Consider the following 8045-nt stretch of genomic DNA (forward strand, 5'->3'; position numbering starts at 1 on the left):
ATTTGGTTTCTTCCCTTCCTTTCACTTACTGCCATGTATTTTTGTGGTAAGGGTAAGACTTTATGTGTTATTAATTTAGCTGCACAGTAATATATCCTATTTACTTGTGTTATGTTGCATGAATTTCTGTCAATAGTCTTGATTACTGTGTTCATTTGTTTTATCAGACTTCTAATGTTCTGGGTGTTACTGACTTTCTGTAATCTATAATTATACTCTGAAATAAGATTATCTCAGATGTTTTATCTCAAGTACATTAGTCCATTACACTTGATCAAGTATTTTTTTCTAAACTGTCATATGCCCATTTTTGTATCCACCCATCAAATGACACCAATTACATTCTACCACTGCTTCTAAGATTGTGCTCAAAGGCCTCACCACCTTCTTTGTAAGATAATAGATCACTAAGTCAACCTTGAACTGCCTCCTTTCTAGCTTACAGATATTCCTTTTTCCTTCTGTAAGTCATCTTCATTTATATACCTCCTACTTACCCATTATCAGTGAGGCATTTCATGCCACGCCCCTTTGTCTTCTTTTCTCTTTCATTTTATATAAAGAACCCTGTCTTGTGATTTTTTTTTTTTTTATAACTCAAGTCTGACAGTTCTCTTACCAATTTGTCTTATCAACATTGCTATAAGCTTGCCTTGCTGTGAAGTTCTTAGAAACTTGAATTGTGGAGAGTGCAGTGATGCCACAGTTCTGCTGCCTAGTATAACCTTTATTATTTCAAATCAAACAACAAGACTGTAATAAGCAGCAATTCCTCTGTGTGTCTGATGTTAATATCTGGGTTTGTTACATGCCTGATGTAATATTTCTTCTGTGGAGAGCAGTGACTGTTTACTTGTATTTTCAACATAGCAATTTTAGCATTATTACTTGACAACTTTTCAGTGTCCCTTTATAGAGTTCAGGTTTTAAAGAAGATGCTCAACTTTTAAAGCAACTGCTTGAGAAGCATTATTTTTGATCAAAAAGATCATGCTAATGACTGCTAATGATTAAAGCAATAACCGATGACATGGTGTGGTATATTGAAGATTTACCCATGGTTGGTGTGGTTTAATCACAAGGGTGAAACCCGAGTGATTAAACAAAGGCAACCATGGGTAAATCTTCAATATACCACAACCACAGAGTCAGTTATTGCTATTATACAATGACATTATTTAAGAAAAAAAATACTTATTTTTCTTAAATAATGTCTTTGTATAATGACAAATTACTGTTCTTCCGCCAGTTGTGGTGTACTGCGTCTTCGTTTTGATGTACTGCATATGCATATGGAATATGCGTTCCCATGCATACCCAGTACATCAATGCTTTGAAATGGAAGCAATGGTGAAAAAATGTTTCCGTTGCTCCGTTTTCTCTTTTTTTTTTTTAATTGTAAAAAAAAAGGTTTTGGGGCACTTTATACCAACGGAAAAAAGTCTGGGCAACTCGACCTTTTTCCGTTGGTATATTGTGGGATTTACAATGGGCACGCTGGTTGGGCTGGGCCAATCAGCGTGCACGTTTTCAAATAGTAATAGGGAATCATTGTATAATTGTATTTAAGTAACACAATTGTACATGTACAGACTTACAAGTAAAGAGAGCATGCTTTTTTTGGTAATGATATATCAGCAAATGCATTTTTGATAATCATTTTATAGTAAACGCATGCAATTATTCTGCCAGATCTTTCTGCAGGGCATATATTGAAGTGGTCTTTAATTCTAGTTCCACTTTGAACTTGTTAATTACTGGGTGTTACTTCAGCATATTTCGGTGTTATTGGATATGTTTCAGCCTGTCTACCTGTGTTTCCTAATTAATTTTCATTTTCTTGTATTAATAATAAAGCCTGGAGATTGAAGTCTGTTGTGATTTATATATGACATTACTGCATATCATTATTTAAGCTTACTCCAAATGGTAGTCTTTCACCTCGTTTTTTTTTGCCTAGAGGCTCACTTTTTAACAACATCAGCTGTATTAACTAGATACACTCTACTGTAGGAGAGTGTATGTGAAATAACTTAACAGATTACTGGACTACTGAAGCTACAGTTGTACATCTTGACTTCCTATGCCTCTGATCTTAAAATATTACCACTTGGTGTTCTGTTGGTTTGTTTAAGATATTAATTTTCCTTTGTCCTGTTCTATTTGATGTTCCAGCACTCTTCTGCTTGAAAATATTGTGTCTTCTGGATGGGTTAAACTTCATCTCTGCTTCCTTCCACTCATCTCACCTGGGGCCAGCTTTCTAACTTTATACTGTAGGACATTTCTCTGATTTACTAAGCTTCCTCCTTCTCCTAATCTTTTAGCTGCAACCTTCTCAGTTGACCTCTCCTTATTTTTTTCAGTCTTCCTATTGTACTCCTCACCTGTCTCCTAAACTTCAGCTATGCCAAGGTATATTTTTTCATTATCATTAAATGCACCTGTTTTCGTTCTTCACCCTTGTATTCCTGTCTCTTCACTCTGTTGTGCTCAAAACAAGGCTTATCATTTCCTTGTGTTGTTCTATTCCTGTCAATTTCTAACAGGTGCACATAGATTCTAATCAGTTTTGGCACAATTTTGATCAGGCCATTAGTACAGTGATAACAGCTCTCTAATTTTCATCATCATCATTAACCCCCTTTTCCGATTTTTTACATTGGGTTGGAATGTTGAGTCAGCTCTTGCCATCTTTATCGATTCAGTGCCAGTCTCCTACCTTCTTTGATGTCTCTCACACAATCCATCCCTTTGCTTGATACCCTTGTTTCGTCTTGCCTTCTGCCTGTCTATCTCAAATCATCTTCATCAAATTGCCTTCTGTTTTCCTGCACTTGTGCCTGAATCCCCATAACCTGTTCTCTTTATCCTTCTTTGTAATTGTAACTTCTAGGGCTTCTACTCTGTGTGCATCCTATCACCTGTCTCAGGCACTTCATCTACTTCACATATAGCTTCCTCAACTCCTCTGCCTTCACTGTCCAGGTTTCTGTACCATACAGTTGTACTGGTAGCACCACTGTTTTGCACACCTTACGTTTTTGACTTTATTCTGTCATACATTAACCCTAACACTCAGTGCTAGCTGGCTGCAGCCCTTCTGATTTTAGGTGTGACATCCTCATTCAGACTTCTCTTCCCCCCAGCCACACCTCCCTGATTCTTGAAGCTGTTAACCCATCCCGTTATTTTTCCTTCTATCTCTGCTCAGTTTCATCCTGTGTGCCTTCAGTTTTGTATTCCATTCCCCTAGCATTTGCTGAAGTTCTTGTTCAGAGTCTGCCTGTAATGTCACATTGTTTGCATACAGAAACTTTGGTGATATGCCCCCCCCCCCACCTGTCTGCTAATGTAGTCCATCACCAGTATGAACAGAAGTATGCTCAGAACTGAACCCTGATGCACTCCCTCTGCCACTTGGCACCCCTCTGTGAGCCCAAACATTGCTCAGATTTATGTCATTGGGTCCTTGTACTCAGTTTGCACTTGTTAAATATAGATTTAGACATTTATAACAGTGCATATACACTTCTGTTTATTAGAATATATATGCAGTAAAATATAACAGTGCAAGTACACTTCTGTTTTCTAGAATATATGTAGAATATATAGTCACTTAGATGCATGCACATTTCTGTTTGTTAGTAGGTTCATAGGTTCATAGGTTCATACTAGGCTATCTGCCCTGGGGCAATTATAAGCCTAGCCCTATTCTGTATGGCTTACGCCACCCCTTGATTTGAGTATACTGTGCCCTTTTTAAGGTTTAGTTTACTGTGCCTCTGTCTAATAGTGACACGGGTGTAATCCCTGTGACAAACCTACGATCTCCCATCCACCTATCGAGATTCTTCTTGAAGAGATTCAGTGAGGTGCTCTGCCTCACATGAACTGGAATTCTATTCCAGAGCGAAGGGAGCCTCTGGGTTATGAACCTGTCCCTCCAGCAAGTTCTATTTATTTCTGTGCTGAGGTTCAAGTCCCTCGAACATGTGGCTCTAAGGGATTTAGATTTACTGAGGTGTCCATTAATTCTGGATATGACAAAGCTTTGTATGTCAGGCATAGATTGCCTCGAAGTATGCGGTATGCAACTGAGTAGAGCTGGAGTTTTTTTAACCGAGCAGCATATGGCATCTGTTTGAGACCCTTGATCCTCTTGGTGAGATACTTTTGGGGTCTTTCTAATTGCTGCAGGTGTCGGGTAAGGTACATCCCAAAAGGGGCATTGTATTCTATGATGGGCCTGATGAGGGATGAATAAAGGGGCACGATTACCTCTCTTGATCTAGATGTGAAACCCTTCGTGATGAGGTGGGCTATGTAGAAGGTCTTTCTAACCACTTTGGCAATGTGGTTTTCAAAGGAGAGATTGCTATCAACTTGGGTCCCCAGGTCCCTAATAACTTTCTCTGTACTTAATGGGTTTCCACCTATGTGGTAATTTGTGGGCACATTGTTTTTGCCAAAGGGTATGACTATACATTTTTGGCATTTAGCTTTAAACCATGGCACTGGCACCAGTTATCTGTCTCTGTGAGACCTTTTGAAGGTTGTTTGTGTCAGCTGGAGAGTTGATTATGGCCCAGTTTGCAGTCGCTCAGAACTTGGTGAGCCATAGTCCTCCCACGCTTGCCTGTACCTCAGAAAAGTATATACCGAACAAGAGTGGTCCCAGGACAGAACCCTGTGGGATGCCACTTGTGACCGGGTTTCGAGTCTGACATGGCACCAGCATCGCTCACTCTGTGGGGTCTATCTTTGAGCCAGTTTGTGACCCATCTTGTGACATAGGGTTTATATTTAAGCTGGATAGCTTATCTATGATGCCGAGTGGGGTATTGTGTCAAATGCCTTTGCAAGGTCCAGATAGGCTGTGTGGACTACCTTCCCTTCATCTATGGCTTTGGTGACTGTTTCGAAGAAGTCAACCAGGTTCAAAAGGCAGGATCTGCCCTTGACAAAGCCAAACTGGGTAGGATCTAGTGTCTGTAGGTCCCCAATGTCTTTGTTTATGAGTTCCATGATGATCCTCTCCATAGCCTTGCAGACTAAGCTAGTCAGGCTTATGGGGCGATAGTTTCCAGGGTCCGTAGAGGCTCCACCTTTGTGGAGTGGGACCACTGTTGCTGTACGCCATTCTGTGGGCACATATCCTGTAGTGAGGCTGAGATTGTGTAGCTCTTTTATTTGAGGGATTAGTTCCTCTTGGAGTTCATGTAGGACGCAACCTGGGACGCCATCTGGTCCCATGGAAGCAGTGCTTTTTGCTTTGGAGAGGGCAGCCTTCACCTAAGCATCTGAGATGTTTGGGAGGCAGCCCTCTGCCGGGATAGATACTTGCTCTTTGGGGGAGTTTGCACTGAACCTGTCTGCCAGGATATTGGCGATGTCTGTGGGTTCAGTGTATTTTTTGTCGTTTAGAATCAACTCAGAACAAGTCTGGGAGTTGCATCCCATGTTTCTAACATAACTGAAAAAAGCCTTATGATTGTCTTTGGTGTCCTGTGCAATTTTTTCTCGAAGCTGGCCTTGGAGGATTTTATGAGGGATCGTAATTTTTGCTAGTACTGATCAGAGATGCCTTCCCTATTAGGGTTTTTCTCTATCATGTAGTAGCTTCCTCCTTCTGTTGTACAGTTTATTTATGGCAGGGGTCCACCAGACTGGACGCCTGCCTTTGGATGATTGGGTCTTGGTTTTGTTTGGGATAGCATGATCCATGCATTCCTGGAGATGTCCGTAGAATGCATTTATATAGGATTCTGCAGTTTGGGCCATAGTTTCCACTGGCCCTGGGGCCTTGAAGGATTCCACTTCAGTTTTGAGAAGTGAGAAGTTCACTTTGAGAAGTTTTCACTGTGGTTTTCTGGGCTAGGGTGGGGTCGGGATGTGGACATCCAGTGAAATTAATTTATGGTCTGATCTTACCAATGAGGGATATACTTCTGGTGTGGAGCATAGAGTCCCCATGTTGGTAATGATCAGGTCTAGTATGTTGTCCCTCTTGTGGGAGTGGTGACTAGTTGTTCCATAGCATTTGAGTTTATAATTTCCAGGAACCTTTGGGCTAAGGTGCTGGGGCTTGAGTAGTGCTCCCAATCAATGTTTGGGTAGTTGAAGTCACCCAATATAATGGTGTTCGGAGAGATCTTCATGTTCTCCAGTGTTTTCAGGAAAGCCGAGTGGGATTCCTGACTTTGAGAGGGTGGTCTGTAGGATGCTATAAACTGAAAAGCAGTCTTGCCCACTGTTAGTTGCACATGGATGGTCTCCGATACTTCGTGCAATGCCACTAGCCTGGAGGTGTGGATATCCTTGATAAATATGGAAAACCCCCCTCCTTTTGTGGTTCGGTCCGGGTTTTGGGGCCGAAAAGCATGACATGAGGTATAGCCTGGTAGTGCTGGGGTGCTCTCTGGAGCCTTGGACCAGGTTTCTGTCACTGCACAGATATCGATGTTCTCCATACTGAGGAGAGCTTCAAGTGTGTGCATCTTGAGGTTAAGACTTCTGGCATTTAGCAGCATTACCCTTAGTTTCTTGTTCCTTGTGCTGTCTATGGGGGTGGGTTTGACTTTTGAGCCTTGCCTAAAAAAGGCACTATGGGGGTGGCAAGAGCCTTTGCCAATATCCGAAAGCCCAGTGGTGACAGGTGCAAGCCGTCCCTAGCGAAGCAACGTGGCTTGTCGAGCATGTCATCCCAGGCTGACAAACACTGGATCCCCTTTGAATGACACCAAAATTTTAGCCAGTTGTTAAAATCGATCATTTTGTCTTTGTACTGTGGCATCATTCTAGGTGAGGGTAAGATGCTGCTCAAGGTCAGGATCATACCAGCCTGGGCTACATGATCAGAGAGCTCCTCTATGTCTCTTTTCATGTAGTCCAGGGAGGTACGTCTCAAGTCATTCACACCAGCATGTACAATGACTGAGTCATATTTGTATTTGCTTTGGAGTGACCTGAGTGCTTGCGTTATGTAGCAGATCCTAGCACCCGACAGGCAGCTCACCGTGACCTTCTCTTTATTCAGCCTGGTGAGCGGGACGTCAGTGTGTCTGACAATAGAGTCACCTATAACAAGAGTATCAGGTGTGTTATTCAGCCTTAAGGGCTGTGGCTGCTTGGCACACTGACTTTGTGGGTTATGTGTTGTGTGTTTTGTTTTGAGGTAGCGTTTGCTTGGATGTCTGCTTTGGAGGTCTCTGTTGCTTAGGTAGATTTTTATTTAGAGCCTCCGAGTATGTTTTTGTGTATTTATGTGTTTGGTTCACTGATGTGGTGGGACTATGTGATACTGGAATTGTGTTGTGTGAGGTTACCTTCTCCTCCTGACTGGTTACCCCAGTTTTGAGATGAGAGAGCTCAGCCTCCAGTTTGGCTAAATAGTTGCATCTCTCACATATATTTGAACCTTTTTGGAGGAGGAGAGGGTTGTCCACGTACATGAGACAGTTGTAACATTGCCTCAAAATTCCCAGAGTGATTACAGAATTGGTATGGATAACATATTAGTAAATGTAAAACCTTATTAGGTCAAGTTGACGTACATGCACTGAATAAGTGGGTAGTAACATTTGACTGGTATCTCCAACAAAAAATGTTTGGTATGACAGTAAATGTGTATTGTGTGAATCATATGAAACTGCTTTCTGTGTACAATGCCATAAAATACAGTGTAGACCATTGTTAGCAAGCTGAATTGCAAAGCAACATCTTCTGATAATAAAACAGCAGAAACGATTAATGCTCTTACTTTGTATCCAGATGCTAAACAGTTATATGCTGTCACTATGCTAATTTCAGAACTAGAACAACTGTCAAATCACTTACTGACAGAATCTCCTGTAGATCTTATTACACCTTTTAAAGAGTATGTCCAACAGTGGAATAAAGCTATTAGGCAAGAAAAAACAGAGAAGGACAGAAATTAAGTTCATGATAATTGACAGAAGAGTTTAATAAATTCCTGAGAGACAGGCAGGGTGAGTTCAGGGAGTTAAAAGATGCCATCAAAAACTGTGTCAAAAGTGGATAGG

Source organism: Protopterus annectens, chromosome 3.part0 (genome assembly GCF_019279795.1).
Source record: "Protopterus annectens isolate FY-2018-M chromosome 3.part0, PAN1.0, whole genome shotgun sequence".
Taxonomy (NCBI): Eukaryota; Metazoa; Chordata; order Ceratodontiformes; family Protopteridae; genus Protopterus; species Protopterus annectens.